The 17153-nt window shown below is 43.4% G+C and overlaps 1 protein-coding gene across 10 annotated transcripts in view; it reads right to left on the bottom strand.

Moving 5' to 3' along the window:
- The window catches only part of CDC27 (cell division cycle 27), a 506999-nt gene that overhangs the window by 111982 nt on the left and 377864 nt on the right, over positions 1–17153 (bottom strand). Inside the window, exons 1-2 of one of the 10 annotated variants that reach the window (XM_033184109.1) lie at positions 10898–11071; positions 6876–7098 (exon numbers count right to left, since the gene is read on the bottom strand). The exons of 8 other annotated variants lie outside the window; for them this stretch is intronic. The gene's annotated coding sequence lies outside the window, so the exon portion shown is untranslated. Of the gene's footprint in view, positions 1–6875; positions 7099–10897; positions 11072–17153 lie in introns of those variants that run through there. One more of the 10 variants, XM_033184108.1, reaches the window with a different exon arrangement.

Genomic DNA, 17153 nt, shown 5'->3' with positions numbered 1-17153 from the left:
CCTGTAATCCCAGCACTTCACGAGGCCGAGCGGGTGAATCACTTGAGGATAGAAGTTTGAGACCAGCCTGGCCAACGTGGTGAAACCTCATCTCCACCAATAATATAAAAATTAGCCAGGCTTGATGGTGCACGCCTATAATCCCAGCTACTTGGGAGGCTGAGACATGAGAATTGCTTGAACCCGGGAGGCGGAGGCTGCAGTGAGCTGAGATCACGCCATTGCACTCCAGCATGAGTGACACAGCAAGACTCTGTTTCAAGAAACAAAAACAAAACAAACAACAACAATAAAAACAAGAAAAATAGACCCAGAGTGTTCAGCAGAGAGAAAAACATTAAAGGGTGAAAAATTATGTTGTATCTGATCTATACTAAATATGCATATTCTATAAATATGTATATTCTACACTTTGCATGAATATTTCAAAACTAAACAAAGAATTAACCTACCAGGTTTCAGAAACCATCTCTACTTAGAAAAATTTCTTCTAAAAATAAACTTCTTTCTTTTTTTTTTTTTTTTTTTGAGACGGAGTCTCGCTCTGCCGCCCAGGCTGGAGTGCAGTGGCCGGATCTCGGCTCACTGCAAGCTCCGCCTCCCGGGTTCACGCCATTCTCCTGCCTCAGCCTCCCGAGTAGCTGGGACTACAGGCGCCCGCCACGTCGCCCGGCTAGTTTTTTTTTTTTTTGTATTTTTAGTAGAGACGGGGTTTCACCATGTTAGCCAGGATGGTCTCGATCTCCTGACCTCGTGATCCGCCCGTCTCGGCCTCCCAAAGTGCTGGGATTACAGGCTTGAGCCACCGCGCCCGGCCAAAAATAAACTTCTTTCAAATAAGCAAAATAAAGCATTATAAAACTTAATTACCATACAGGCATAGGATATAGTGAGCTGTATATTTAGTTACAAATATATAGTAGCCGGGCGCGGTGGCTCAAGCCTGTAATCCCAGCACTTTGGGAGGCCAAGATGGGCAGATCACGAGGTCAGGAGATCGAGACCATCTGGGCTAACACTGAAACCCCGTCTCTACTAAAAATACAAAAAACTAGCCGGACGAGGTGGCGGGCGCCTGTAGTCCCAGCTACTCGGGAGGCTGAGGCAGGAGAACGGCGTGAACCCGGGAGGCGGAGTTTGCAGTGAGCTGAGATCCAGCCACTGCACTCCAGCGTGGGGGACAGAGCGAGACTCGTCTCAAAAAAAAAAAAAAAAAAAAAACAAAAAAACTAGCCGGGTGAGGTGGCGGGTGCCTGTAGTCCCAGCTACTCGGGAGGCTGAGGCAGGAGAATGGTGTAAACCCGGGAGGCGGAGCTTGCAGTGAGCTGAGATCCAGCCACTGCACACCAGCCTGGGCGACAGAGCGAGATTCCGTCTCAAAAAAAAAAAAAATTTTATATATATATATAGAGTAAGGTACAGATCTAGATAATGAATATATGAATAGTTGAGTACTTACTGTATAATTCATTCTTTTTTTTTTCTTTTGAGACAAACTCTTGCTCTGTTGCCCAGGCTGGAGTGCAGTTCACGGTCTGGGCTCACTGCAACCTCTGCCTCCCAGGTTCAAGCAATTCTCCTGTCTCAGCCTCCCGAGTAGCTGGGATTACAGGCCTGCAATACCATGCCTGGCTAATTTTTGTATTTTTACTAGAGATGGTGTTTCACCATGTTGGTCAGGCTGGTAACTGCATAATTCTTTAAACCTTTCTGTACATTTGAAATTTTTTATAAAATATTGAGGAAAAATGGAGAAAAAATTTAACTATCAAAAATAGAATTAAACTCTCCTAAAGTAGACATGCATGTATATAAAAAAACCAGAGAGCTATACATTAGAAATGAAGTATTTTGTTTGAGAGGTTAAATCAAGTCCAAGTCATCAGGACAGGCTACGATTCTGAAAATCTTGTTATCATGCTGCAAATTATTCTTGGCTATTATCAGAACACCAGTAGATTCCATTGTTTTCATCTGACAAAACTCCAAGTTAGCTGGGCGCAGTGGATCACGCCTGTAATCCCAGCACTTTGGGAGGCCGTAGGTGGAAGGATCACGAGGTCAAGAGATCAAGACCATCCTGGCCAACATGGTGAAACCCCTTCTCTACTAAAAATACAAAAATTAGCCGGGTGTGGTGGTGTATGCCTATAGTCTCAGCTATTCAAGAGGCTGAGGCAGAATCGCTTGAACCAGGAAGGCAGAGGCTGCAATGAGCCGAGATCATGCCACTGCATTCCAGCCTGGCGGCAGAGCCAGACCCCATCTCACAGAAAAAAAAAAAAGAACCTCCAAGTTAAAGAACACTATTAGATATTATTTTGGGTATTTACCTGGACTGGGTGGTCCTAAACTATCATGGCCAAGATTTTGGTTACCAGAGAGAACAAATAAAGGTAACGATGGGGGACTGGTGTTTTAATGGGGGATTCTTCTATCTGAATGTTCAATTCACTGACAATATACTCCTTAAAAAGACGCTGAGAGAATTAAAGAATTGTAAAATACCTCGTTGAGCACCTGGCTCACAGCAGACACTCAAAAATGTTAGTTACCCCTTCTCTTCCCCTTCAATTTTCAATTCTTGTGAATCCCTCCTCTTCTAGTACCACGTTGACGTTGTGCCTTAACCAAAAAAAAAAGAAAGAAAAAAATATTTATGTCATTTTTGGGGTCCAGAGCTCACCATTAAATCCAAAGTGCAACTCATCTTACTTCCATGTACTCCATGTAGTACTAAGAGGATAACTGCAGGTTGCAAGGCAATCTCACAGCACACAAATTTTAGTCATCTAACTTTCTAAGAACATATTGCAGCCTAAAGCTCAATGCGCTTTGTTGTTCTCAATTACTACAAAAGGTTTAACTATTTTTTAAAAGTACATTACATGCTAAATTATACTGAAATAGAACATGCTCATTGTAGAAAATGCAAAAAATATGAAAAGGAAACCAACTACAATTCTACTATGCTGACTGGTCATTTGTCAATGATAAAAGCTGATCCAGTTGGTTATTTAGAGGAAGAGAATTTAAGTATCCCAATGACCCAGGCACAGTTTTTGCATGGTGCTTTACTTAATTCTCCGATACGTAGTGTTCTATCACATGATAATTCACAATGACATTTACCAATTGCCCTATATGAACATTTTTAGTTTTTTACATTCCCCCAAATCAGACCACTTAACACTTTTGATTATCCATTCCTGTTTTGATTTTGTTCTTTATTTAATTAGGATTACGCTGTATATATAATTTTATACACAGACAAGCTCACCCTGGAAAATATCTTTTTTCTTTTGGTTTGTTTTTTCTTTTTGTTTTTTTTTTTTTATTTTTATTTTTTATTCCGGGAAATATTTCTAATTCAACATACTTTATAAAATCATATCTCACATTGCCTTTTAGGGGTCTGAAGATTGTTCTCTGTTATTGTACTAAAACACAGGAGAGCAAAAAGGGATTTATCTATTTTAATGTCATGACTCATACAAGGAAATTAAGGGGGGAAGTAAGGTGGCTGAAATTAATAAAATATCCAATGATTTGATCTATATGGAGGGGAGAGTAAGACAAATGGAGATTGTGTTATTGCAATTACTGATCCCCCAGAGACTTCTGAACACTGAAACTTTTCTAATACAAAAATTACACATTTTTCTAAACAGATCTAATAGAGGAATACTTCCAACTAACAAATACGAATAAACATACTTCACGGTAACTAAAAATGCTTTTTTCTGAAGACAAAATATATTTGTGCCCAACAGTATTTATATATGAGAGCCTACCATTCTCCAAAAATATGCATGAATTCACAGGAATATTGATGTAGAACATGTGAGAACAAGCTTGGATATAGCTATCTGGGTATCTTTATTAAATATAAACATTATATTTTTAAGCAAATGGAGAACGGGGAAAATTAATAGGATTATACGTATAGCAGGTAATGTATGCAGAAGAGCAGAACTCAGAACCAGGCACTTGAAGGTGTACTTGCAGAATCTTACCTAACAATTTTATCCAAGTTAAAACTTAAAAGGCACTACAGTCGGCCCTCCCTGGCCAAAGGTTCTGCATTCTTGGATTCAGCCAATCTCAAATTGAAAATACAGTATTCTCAGGATGCAGAATCCTTGGATATGGAATGTCACCTTTTCATATCAGCAGGTTCCACAGGACCGACTGCAGGACTTGGGCATCCACGTATTTTGCCATCTGCAGAGGGCTCTGGAAGCAATCCCTGAGAATACTGAGGGATGGCTATATTAGAAAACACAGGGGCCAGGCTCGGTGGCTCATGCCTGTAATCCCAGCACTTTGGGAGGGAGGCTGAGGCAGGCAGATCACGAGGTCAGGAGATCGAGACCTTCCTGGCTAACACGGTGAAACCCATCTCTACTAAAAATACAAAAAATTAGCCGGGCGAGGTGGCGGGCGCCTGTAGTCCCAGCTACTGGGGAGGCTGAGGCAGGAGAATGGCGTGAACTTGGGAGGCAGAGTTTACGGTGAGCCAAGACTGCGCCACTGCACTCCAGCCTGGGAGACAGAGCAAGACTCAATCTCAAAAAAAAAAAAAAGGAAAAAAGGAAAAAAAGAAAGCACAGGTGGTATTTATTAAACATGCACAGAATACATCTGGCAGGATAAAAAAATATAGCAATAATGATTGCCCCTGGGGCAAGGAAGGTCATATTGGAGATTATGAAGGAGAGTGATTCATTTTTCACAGCATACCCTTTTATACTATTTAAACTTTAAAGATATATATGTATTTATAACTTAAAAAAAAAAAAGAAAAGCAGAGTTGAGTAACAAAATAAATAAGGTGTCATTGTATTATAACCTAATAAATATCCAATTATAACCCAATGAGTATAAATATCCATGAATCTATAATCATAGAAATAAATGTCTGAAAAAATAAACAAATAAATCTTCTGTGTAGAAAAATCCCAAATAATTGATGTAGATATTGCCCCTTCAAGAAGGTAGAACATAACTCCCCACCCACCAAGTGTGGCTGTTTACAGTGACTTACAGTATTGGAGGTTTGAGGAGATGGGGGAGGATGTGGGGAAACCTGACAAACACTGCCTCACTCAGGGGACCAAGGTTAACATCATCAGTGATAAGTCACGAGAACAGCATGCACTCTTGATAAGAAGATGAGAACTGCACTTCACCTCTGTGGTCTTCCTCCCCAAAATGTAAAAACCTAGGCTGATCATGAGAAAAATCCATAATGAGGGCTTTCTACAAAATACCTAACCAGTACTCTTCAAAACTGTCAAGGCCATCAAAAACAAGGAACATCTGAGAAACCGACAATCTAGAGGAAAACATGATGACTAAATATCATGTGGTATAGGATCATGAGGCAGAAAAAGGTCAAAACTAAGGAAATCTGAATGAAGTATGGACTTGAGTTAATAACAGTGTATCAATACTGGTCCATTAGTTGTAACAAATATCCCACACTAATCTAAGACCTTAGTAACAGGGGCAACTAAGTGCAGGATATATGGAAACCCTCTATTATCTTTGGAACTTTTGTATAAATCTAAAACTACTCTAAATTTTAAATTTTTATTTTTTACAAAAGGCAAAACGTTCAAAAAGAATATTATTTCTTAAAATTAAAAGGTGGAGGCTGGGCGTGGTGGCTCAGGCCTGTAATCCCAGCACTTTGGGAGGCCCAGGTGGGAGGATGACGAGGTCAGGAGATCGACACCATCTTGGCTAACACAATGAAACCCCGTCTCTACTAAAAATACAAAAAATTAGCCGGGTGTGGTGGCAGGCGCCTGTAGTCCCAGCTACTCAGGAGGCTGAGGCAGGAGAATGGCTTGAATCCAGGAGGCGGAGCTTGCAGTGAGCTGAGATCGAGCCACTCCAGCCTAGGCGAGAGTCAGAGACTCTGTCTCAAAAAAAAAAAAAAAAAATTAAAAGCTGGAATGCCAAAAAAGTTTAAAAAGATACTTGAATTAAAGAAACAAACTAGGCCGGGCACGGTGGCTCAAGCCTGTAATCCCAGCACTTTGGGAGGCCGAGACGGGCAGATCACGAGGTCAGGAGAGTGAGACCATCCTGGCTAACATGGTGAAACCCCGTCTCTACTAAAAAATACAAAAAGCTAGCCAGGCGAGGTGGCGGGCGCCTGTAGTCCCAGCTACTCGGGAGGCTGAGGCAGGAGAATGGCGTGAACCCGGGAGGCGGAGCTTGCAGTGAGCTGAGATCCGGCCACTGCACTCCAGCCTGGGCGACAGAGCGAGACTTCGTCTCAAAAAAAAAAAAAAAAAGAAACAAACTAACATATTGGGGAATATTAGTGATGACCCAAGGCAGAAATAAAACACTAAAATGTACAGCATCCCTAATTTATGTGGGAATGAACAAGGTTCTCTTGGGAAAATGAAATACGGAGAACCAAAGTAATATACACACAGTCACACACTGCACAATGTTTCGGTCAACCACGAACCATGTGATCCCATAAGATTTTATGTATTACCTTTTTAAACGTTTAGATATGGTTAAATACACAAATATCTACTGTTGTGCTACAACTGCTCATGGGATTCAGTACAGTCACATGACGTACAGGTTTGCAGCCTAGCAACAATAGGCTATGCCATATAACCTAGGTGTATAGGAAATCCTACCATCTAGGTTTGTATAAGTGTACTCTATGATGTTCACACAATCATGACATTGCCAAATGACACATTTTTCAGAATATATCCCCATCACTAAGCAATGCAAGACTGTACTTAAAAATGTTAATCTATTTTCAAATTTTGCAGTGATTTCATACAACAGTTTAGCTCAGACTTAACAAAAATAAAATGAGAAAATGCCCCTCTCACCATTAGCTTCTGCCAGAAAGGATTTGTTACTGCCCCGAGCCTTATCAGTCAGGTCTTCAGTTATATCCATGTGTCGGTGGATTTCTTCACGCATTTCTTCCAGAATTTTGTAGATCTCTGCTTCCCAATAATCTTTGTTTAGACAGTCAGTTAATTCTGCAAGCTGGACCTTTGTGCTGTAGTACCAAATTTTCTTTTCATTTTCATTTCTGTATCTTCTTCTCTATTTAAAAATGGGGGGAAATACTTTATATGTTTGACATAATGCCGCTTATCTGACAGTTTCATCTACCCAGTGAAAAGTTAAAACAAAGCTTATGCACTAAAACTCAATATATGTGCTCACAAGAGATCCCTGCAGGTCTTACTCAAACTTGATTTACTCTGAGAAAGGACATCTAAAAAACATGACACAAAGAAAGATGACCTCAAAACTCAGAACCATGTGAGAGTACTTTGTGGAAGCCAGTTTCAGCTACATCTCAATGAACTTTAAGATCATCAATGTAACAATAGGATGAGCAGAATGTGTTTAGAATTATTTTATTTATTTATTGAGACAGAATTTTTCTCGTTGTCCAGGCTGGAGTGCTGCGGCGCGATCTCAGCTCACTGCAACCTCTGCCTCCCGGGTTCAAGCGATTCTCCTGCCTCAGCCTCCAGAATAGCTGGGACTACAGGCATGTGCCACCATGCCTGGCTAATTTTTGTACTTTTAGTAGAGATGGAGTTTCATCATGTTGGCCAATATGTTCTCCCTTTACTGACTTTGTTATCCGCCCACCTTGGCCTACCAAAGTGCTGGGATTACAGGCATGAGTCACTGCACCCTGCCTAGAATTATTTTAGAATAAAACAAATTTATTTTAGAGACAGAGTCTCATTTTGTCACCCAGGCTAGAGTGCAGTGGCACCATCATGGCTCACTGTGTACTCAGACTCCTAGGCTCAAGCAATTCTCCCGCCTCAGCCTCCCAAGTAGCTAGGATTACAGACATGTGCCGCCATACCCAGCTAACTTTATAATATACTTTAGAAATATTTCCATCAAAATGGTGTAAATGTTTGCTAAATTCTGATTCTTGAAGGAGTTTTCTAAAATAATATCTCATCCCTCTTCTTTACTTCTGGACAATCGAAGCCCAAACTGGAGAGAAGAGGAGCGTCCTCTCCTGCCTAAAACTCTCCTAAGGTTTCATTCACTTTTAATGGATTTAAAGACTTCAACAGAGATGATCACTAACTTAAAAGAAACAGGTAAATTAATGTCTAGGACTAGACATAGAGGAACACATATAATGGTATTTCTGTTCCCACTCAAAAGGAATTCTAGAGTATGTGTGAGGCAATTGATGAGAGTGAGTATGATTTTCCTGTTTCCTCAGTGGCAAACTGAGGGAACTGAAAGAACTGGGCTTTAGGAGAGATCTGGCTTTAAATAGGCTCATTTGCTTATAAGATATGTGGACATGGAGAAAACACAAGCTCTCTGAGTCTCTTAGACATTTTACTTACCTCACTTGTAAAATGAGGATATAATAAAACCTGCCTGCAGGCCACTATAAGACTTACAGGTATAATGATAAGGCATCTACCATAGTGCCTGGGCACATCAGTGATCAATAAATGTTAAATATTATTATTAAGATAATAAATGAATAAAAACTTAGCAGCACACCAGGAATGAGTCACTCAGTAATTCTGAAGAAAGAAGTGCTATATCAAATCATAGATAAATAAAAGGATACTGGTGGAGTACCCTGATTCTGAAACTCTGAAATCCAAAATGCTCCAAGATTTAAAAGTTTTTGAGTGCCAACATCTGTTCAAAGGAAATGCTCATTAGAGCATTTCAGATATTCAGATTAGGAATGATCAACTGGTAAGTATAATACAAATATTCCAAAGGCCATAACACTTCTCATCCAAAGCATCTTAGATAAGAGATGCTCAACCTAGAGAGTATTCACTGATTTATCATTTTTCTTCTTGAAGCCACGGAAAGATAAATTCATTAAAGCATAAAGCAGCAAAACAGCAAACACCTGCTAATCCATTCAAAGAAAAGTTGTTTTTTTTTGGGGGGGGGATCGGTTTTGTTTTGTTTAATCTTTCTCTTTTTTTGGTGGTGGTGGTGGTGGTGACAGAGTCTCACTCTGTTGCCCAGGCTGGAGTGCAGTGGTGCAATCTTGGCTCACCATAACCTCTGCCTCCCAGGTTCAAGCGATTCTCCTGCCTCAGCCTCCTGAGTAGCTAGGACGACAGGCACATGCCACCATGCCCAGCTAATTTTTATGTTTTTAGTGGATACGGGGTTTCACTATGTTGGCCAGGCTAATCTTGAATTTCTGGGCTCAAGTGATCCACCCATCTGGCCTCCTAAAAAGTGCTGGGATTACAGGCCTGAGCCACCCCGCCTGGCCACCCTCTTCAAACAAAATATGGGCATTTCCATTGCCTAGGTCTTCACCTTGTCTACTTTATTGACTTACATTACTTACCTAGTCCCTGGAGACCTATACACATTTGCCACCCTTAGGGCTCAATCAAATTGTATTGAATGCATTTATCTGGCAATTAGTGCTTGTAGTTTAATTTTCATTTCACATACGTGTTCCATTTTCCTAACTAGATTGAAATAAGTCCTTTGATGTACAGAATCCTGTTAGGTATTTTTCTTTCTTTTTTTTTAAATTTTGAGACAGGGTCTTGCTCTGTCACTCAGGCTGGAGTGCAGCGGTGCAATCACGGCTCTGTGCAACATCCACCTTCCAGGCTCAAGCAATCCTTCCCCCTCCCCCTCTCGCGTAGCTGGGACCACAGGTGCACACCACCATGCCCGGCTAATTTTTCAAATTTCTTCTAGAGACAAGGTCCTACTATGTTGCCCAGGCTGGTCTCGAACTCGTGACCTCAACTTGTCGTCCAGCCTTGGCCTCTCAAAGGGCTGGGACTGCAGGTGTGAGCTATCGCACCCGGCCAACTATTTTTCTTTAAACTACTTTTTGGGGCCGGGCGCGGTGGCTCAAGCCTGTAATCCCAGCACTTTGGGAGGCCGAGACGGGCGGATCACGAGGTCAGGAGATCGAGACCATCCTGGCTAACATGGTGAAACCCCGTCTCTACTAAAAAATACAAAAAACTAGCCGGGCGAGGTGGCGGGCGCCTGTAGTCCCAGCTACTCGGGAGGCTGAGGCAGGAGAACCGCGTAAACCCGGGAGGTGGAGCTTGCAGTGAGCTGAGATCTGGCCACTGCACTCCAGCCTGGGCCACAGAGCGAGACTCCGTCGCAAAAAGAAATAAATAAAAATAAACTACTTTTTGGTTGTCACTTATCTCAATAAATATTAATATATGTTTATAAAACCTTTCTCTTATCTGAAGGGCTGACCTCAACCACTCAGGGTTGAGTCCCTGTGATAAGGTTTCAGAGCGCCTGAAATGTCATCATGATTCGTCCCCTGGGCTAAGCTGAAACCTAGTGACTTGTCGGGTCAATAAGGTTATTTCCCGATAATACAAACATGTAACACCGTTAGGTAGGTTTTAGGCAAGATTCCGTCTTTTCCACTGCAAAGGAGAGGTAAGTTCTTGCTGAAGTGGTCGAGATCCTACCTGAGACACTGGGAAGGTGGCGGGAGATTGGAACATGCAGTAGCTGCCTTCTGGAGTTTACCGAGGCTTTCCGAGTGGGGATTCCGCGCAACAGGTCTTAGGGGCCCCCTCCCTCCCGGCGAGGCAGCCGGAGGCGTGGCTCCTGGCACAGATCTGGAGCAGTTGTCATCTGAGTCAATTTCAGGACTCCAGCTACAAGCTTCGGAGTTTCCTAAATTCTGGAGGCTTGTCTCCCTGTTCCCCGACCCCGACTAATTTCCCTCCGTCGCTGGCGCTGCCCGGTCCCTTAGGTCGCTCGGGCCGCCCCGCCTCCCCGACTTTTTTTTTTTTCTCTCTCTCTCGCTGGCTCTTTCAGCCTCAGTTTCCCTAGGGGGCGGGAGGGGAATGATATTTGGGGGCTCTCCTACCTTCCTCTCGAGCGGCAGAAGGGGAGACGCGAGGAGGAAGTTCGGTCGGCTTTGGGCTCCAGTCAGGGGTCCGCGGAGACTGTGGTCTCCAAAGGCCTTAGAGGCCGGACATTTCGCGAGCGCCACCGCGCAGGGCTGCGCCGAGCACTGGCGCCGCGCACTCTCCGCCCACGACTCAGTGCTTTCGTGCTCCCCCTAGAGGCCGCCAGGCCACCTCGGTCCTCCCAGGCTCGTGGGAGGTGCAGCTCACGTGACCACGCTCCGGTAGACTGAAGAAACAAAATGTCGGCTGAAGGCGATCCGGAGTGTGGCCCCAGACATTCTGATTGAGCCTTCTCCCTCCAACCGCTTCTGCCAGCCGGGCCCCTCCGACCTCCCCACCGGACCGGCGCTCCCCACCTCCCCCACTGCGCCCGCCCCTCCCCATCCGCTTTCCCTTCTACCTAAGCCTGGGCTCCAATTAAGGGACGGCGGGGCAGGCTGACCAAGCAGCCGGCGGCTCCAGCTGCAGAGCGCTACGCCCCGCCCCGCCGCGGCCGCCCATGTCCGGACGCCTCCGGGAACTCAGCTCGCTGCAACGCGTTAGCATCCGGCCCAGGCTGAGGTGGCGCCCAAGACGCGGCATAGCTCGCCCAGGGTGGGCAGCAGTAGCCAGAGGAAGCCGCGGCCACCGGCACCCTCCAGCACCAGCGGCCCGGGCCAGTGTGGGGCGGGGACGAGGAGGCGGGGGCAGCCCGAATCATCTGACCGGGAGCACCGCGGCCCGGAGGGTCGGCGACAAAGTGGTGTACAATGACCACGACAGCAAGGAGGAGGAGGAAGAGGAGGACGAAGGCGACACCGAGGAGACCCAGGAGTCTGAAGACAACTAGGAGGATGACATGGAGGAGGACGACGATGACCGATTATATGGAGGAGCTGGAAGACAATGAGGAGGACGCCAGTTACTCCACGGAAAGCAGCTTCAGGAGCCATAGAACCTACAGCAGCACTCCGGGTACCCACCCAGCGCGGTTGCTGCAGACTCCTTCCCCCACCTCCTCTGCCCTCCCCCTTGCTCCCTCTTGTGCTGTGCATCCTGCTCCGATCTCCCCTCAATCCCGCCGACCCCCAGAGGGGAAAGGCGAGGGCACATCAAAGTGGCAAAAGACTAGATTTATAAGAGGAGAGAGGCGCATTGTTCAAAGTGGAGATTGCATTGTTGCAGTTTGCAGGCCACACTCGCTCGCTCTCTGTCTCCTTACCCCCCCCACCCCCCCCCCCGCCAACCCCCTCTTTTTTTCTTTTTTCTCCTCAGAATTTCTGCCGGTGCAGTGTCTCCACCGGGCAAGATTGAAACTTTAGCAAACACATCCATTGCTTTCATTTTTCTCTCTTGTTTTGGTGTGGTTTTCTGGAATGAAAGAAGCCTCTTGTTTTGCAAACCTCTTTGCATTTCTAACGTGGTTCCTTTCGGATTTTTATTATATATCTGTTCCTTAAAAGGGAGTTAAGGATTTGGACAGATTGTGGCACACAAACACACACAAAAACATGCCTGTTTTCACACCCCTAGCTGTGGTTTTTAAATCGTGTTAAGGAAATGGATCATTTGGGTTAGTAGGGGAACCTTATCTGGTCCTGTGTTTTTGTTTTTATTCCTCGAGTGCTAATGGGCCCGTGCAGCAGTTGCTGGTAAATGATTAAAAAGCAAAGCAGAAAACCAAACAAGACCCAACCAATTTGGTAATTCATCCGATTCAAAATTGTTTTGGTTAAATCGAAAATAAAAGCACAAGACCGCAGGAACGCGCGTCATAACTCATTTGATCGCTTTGCCTTGCTTGGGAAATGCAGTTTCGTGTCACCTGTTGTAGAAGATGTGTAGTTGATCATCTAGACATAATTGCCGAAGATGAACTTTTGGACCAACTTCTGTCACACAGCGTCAGTATCAGATTTCTTACACAGTGACTTTTTCTTTTCACTCTGTTTCTGAGGAAAAAGCCCTCCTGAAATCCGTAATGAATTTCTCCTTGGTAACCCCTCTTCTGTTTTCACACAGAAAATTTTCTCTAGGCTGATGCTGAGATGCATTTTGTTAAACACGCCCCGCCCCCCAAAGGCTGCTTTGCATTTAATATGTAGTTGCAGTGTAATAAATTGTGAAATTAACGTAACCGAAGCAACAACTGGCAAGACTTTTCCTTTATAATTTTGCAAATCTAGATTAATTAAATTAGAATCTGGTTTAAAAGCATTTAAAAAATAAACTTTATGAGCAAATATTTGTGAGGAAAAAGGACGCTTTTTTCCTTGAAGTGAGGTGTGTCATGTCTTTCTCAGAGAAACTAGGGTAGTAGAAGTGGTTACATTGAAAAGTTTCCGTTTTTCTATGAATGCTTACTTATTGGAGAAGTAGGGTAGTATTATATTAAGCCAAATGTAAACCCACGTAGGCTGTCCTAACATAAACTGAAAAAGGTAATTACTTTTGCCCGATAGTCAGAATCGTTGCCAGACTTGTCCTGGGAGGCTGGCTGAAGAATGAAGGGAATGAATTGTGAGGTATTCATGTCTTATATGTAGAAAGGAGTACACATCAATTCTTGCCAACTTAATTGTAGTACTTTTTTTTTTTTTTTTTTTTGAGACAGATTCTTGCTCTGTCACCTAGGCTGGAGTGCAATGGTGCAATCTTGTCTCACTGCAACCTCCACCTCCCGGGCTCAAGTGATTCTCCTGCCTCAGCCTCCCAAGCAGCTGGGATTACAGGCGCCCACCAGCATGCCTGGCTAATGTTTGTATTTTTAGTAGAGATGGCGTTTCACCATGTTGACCAGACTGGTCTTGAACTCCTGACCTCGTGATCCGCCCACCTCTGCCTTCCAAAGTGCTGAGACAACAGGCATGAGCCACCGCACCAGGCCTAGTACATGTTTTATAGTAATAATTTTTACCTTAAGAAATCACATGTTGATCTTTGTACCCAGAGCCGGTAATTGAAACATGGAGACTGGATTGCATACACCCCTGGAGGAAGTTTTTTCTGGTTAGACAGAGCTGAGACATTTTGGCAGGGTAGTTCAGCTAGCTTTAAGTCCTATTTGAAGGCCTCGCAAGTAATATTTAGGATTGATGATTGTGCGTATGCTGACTTAAATTACAATTTATAGCTCGGTGTCCTTTAAACAAATGTGTTTACTTTTGATACTTTTGTGACATTTTGTTTTTCTTTATTTGGAGGAGTTTTGCTCTTGGTGCCCAGGCTGGAGTGCAATGGTGCTATCTCGGCTCACTGCAGCCTCCACCTCTGCCTCCCAAGTTCAAGCAGTTCTCCTGCCTCAGCCTCCCGAGTAGCTGGGATTATAGGCATGCACTACCACGCCTGGCTAATTTTGTGTTTTTAGTAGAGACCTGGTTTCTCCACATTGGTCAGGCTGGTCTCGAACTCCCGACCTCAGGTGATCCGTCTACCTTGGCCACCCAAAGTGCTGGGATTACAGGCTTGAGCCACCATGCCTGGCCTGACCTTTTGTTTTTCTTAATGACACTTGTAGCCTACTGTGTGTCTACTTGTCCTATCCCTATATGAAATGATTAACTCTGTAGAGACAGTATTGAGCTTATTCCCCTGCAGCTCCTGTAACAGTGTTTCGCACGTAGCCGCTGCGTATCAAAGGTTGGTTGGATAAATTATTGTTAGTAGATGAGAACTTGTAATAGATGAAGTTTTGATAATTCTACAGCGGGTGTCATGACCCCTAAATATTTTGGATTTAGGAAACTAAAAATTGTCCTAATTTTTTTTTTGTTCTTTTCTAATTGGGTTTTGATGGACAATTTGATCAGTGAATGTTTTTATTTTATTATTATTATTATTTTTGAGACAGAGTCTTGCTCTGTCGCCCAGGTTGGAGTACAATGGCTCGCACGATCTTGGCTGTCTGTAACCTCTGTCTCCTGGATTCAAGCAGTTCTCTCCTGCCTCTTCCTGAGTAGCTGGGACTACAGGCGCGCGCTGCCACACCCAGGTAATTTTTTGTATTTTAGTAGAGACGGAGTTTCACCATGTTGCCCAGGCTGTTCTCGAACTCCTGAACTCAGGCAATCTGCCTGCCTCGGCCTCCCAAAGTGCTAGAATTACAGCGTGAGTTACCTCGCCCAGTCCAGTGCATGCTTTTCATTGCAAGAGTTTGTTTTTGAGTTGCTACTTCATATTGCTTGCCAGGCATTGTCATTTGTTGGCTGTGATGTTAATTCGGATGTTTTACCTTTTGCAGCACATTATTTCTTAAGATTATGGTAAAATGGATGTGACCTTTTTTCCCCTTATTTCTTCTAAAAACAAAAGGGGGTACATGTGCAGAACGTTCAGGTTTGTTGCATAGGTATACGTGTCCCATGGTGGATTGCTGCACCTATTGACCTGCCCTCTAAGTTCCCTCCCCTCGACCCCCCCCATATGAGTGACATTTTGAGTTCTAAACTTTTAGAACATGCCCACTTGTCTCGAATGAGTAACAGCGCGTGACAGTGAGTTGTTTAGGCTCAGTACTAGTTTCACTGGTTTTATAGTCTGTACTTCCTGGGTGGAGGGTTGTCAGGTAAATGTGTAGATGGAAGAAAAAAATTTTAGAAAAAATTTTAACACATAAAAAAGTATGACTGATGAATTTGAATCCTGTTGTACTGCTAAGGCTGAAAGAGGAATTTACTTTATTGGCAATTTAGAGTAATTTGATTAATTTTTATAGTTTACAGCCTTGGCTTAATTACTGACATGTGACAGTCCTAACATGAGAAATAACTCACTCCTAATATAAGAAATAACTCAGTATTTTGTGGTTAATATAACTTACTGCAAAGACATTAGTTGATATTACTAAAGTCATGAAAGGTTTATTTATTGAAGATTGTTTTCCTTTTATGGAAAAAATTTAAGGATGACAACTTTTTAGTATAAAATTGAAATCACCTAGTTTTGCTTAAGCTGAAGGCATATGGCTGAAAATAATGCTTTGATTAATTTATTTTGACTTTTTAAATTTAGAATTATTTCAGCCTGTAGGTTTTATGACATTGCCAATATGATGAGAAGGATTGTATAGGAAGTGTTTTCAGTAGGCATTTGGTAAAGTTCTGACAGCACTTTGAAATTAAGCATTTGCTAACTTTAAGAAATTATATGTAAAACAGAATGGTTCTTGTGTTTCAGTCTCAGTCTTGTGTGAGACTTCTGAGAATACTTACCTGGAATTTTAAAACTTGGAACCTCTGATGACTTCATAAAACAAAAGCCCTGGTGTTATCCTGGGAGAGTTAGTGATTTATGTCCTCTAAGGATTGTGACAGTGGAGATCAGTGGCAGAGATGCCATGAGTGAACCACAGATTTACCTCAAATAGAATTTGTCACTGGTTTGACAATATTATTCCCACCAGTGTCAACTTAATATCTTTTCAGTATAATTTCTGATTGCTGCAGGCGTGGTACAAAGCACAGTAGGCATTTAAAGGAGGGCGCGATTAAATACCCTGTTTAAGGGGATTGGTGTGGGTGTAGGCTTCCTGGATGGGCTTGTGGAGAGTAAGGACAGGCAGACGGAGGGAGGGAGCGGGAGGGAGTGGCAGGCACTGATAGTAAATGTGGGCAGTCTCAAGTAACTCGGTTTAGCAAGAACCTGAGTGTGTGAATAGGAAATAAACCAACGCTCCTTTGTATGCTGTGTTGGGCAGTACCTAGAGGATCAGGCTATAGCAACTGTACTTTCCCCCTCTTTTGTAGAATAAGGATTGTGCTAGATTGTGATCCTCCGTCCTTTTTCACTCCTAAACACTCCGAGGAGATATGCTGTATTCCCAGCAGCACCATGCACAAACATGAAACAAAACCACGTCAAATCACAGAGATGCTGTTGAACCACTGCTGTAGCCCTTTCTCCCAAATTGAGAGAATTACTGAGGGAAGGGCCTGAAGCTCTCTCTCAAATCTATTTCAAATCTGTTTAATTTTGGGTACGGGATGATCGGAAGATCTTGAAAGAGTGGGGTATAATTTCAGAGGCATGCCACAAGTTTAGCATAGCTTCTGTTGTGCAGGACGGATTGACAAGGACAAGATAGCTGGTGGGTTTTGTAGTTCTGAATGGAAGATCAGTCCAGGAGGTACTTTCTAGTTCTTCAGGCTTTGACACATAGAGTGTAGAGAGAGGAATGCATCACCTATTGCTCCCTAAGAATGGTAGTACTTTCAGTAACAATAGGGAGGTCAAGAT

Source organism: Trachypithecus francoisi, unplaced genomic scaffold (genome assembly GCF_009764315.1).
Source record: "Trachypithecus francoisi isolate TF-2019V2 unplaced genomic scaffold, Tfra_2.0 Lachesis_group20, whole genome shotgun sequence".
Classification (NCBI taxonomy): domain Eukaryota; kingdom Metazoa; phylum Chordata; class Mammalia; order Primates; family Cercopithecidae; genus Trachypithecus; species Trachypithecus francoisi.
Note: the sequence above shows the minus strand (reverse complement) of the source record. Positions and strands in the feature narration are given on the sequence as shown.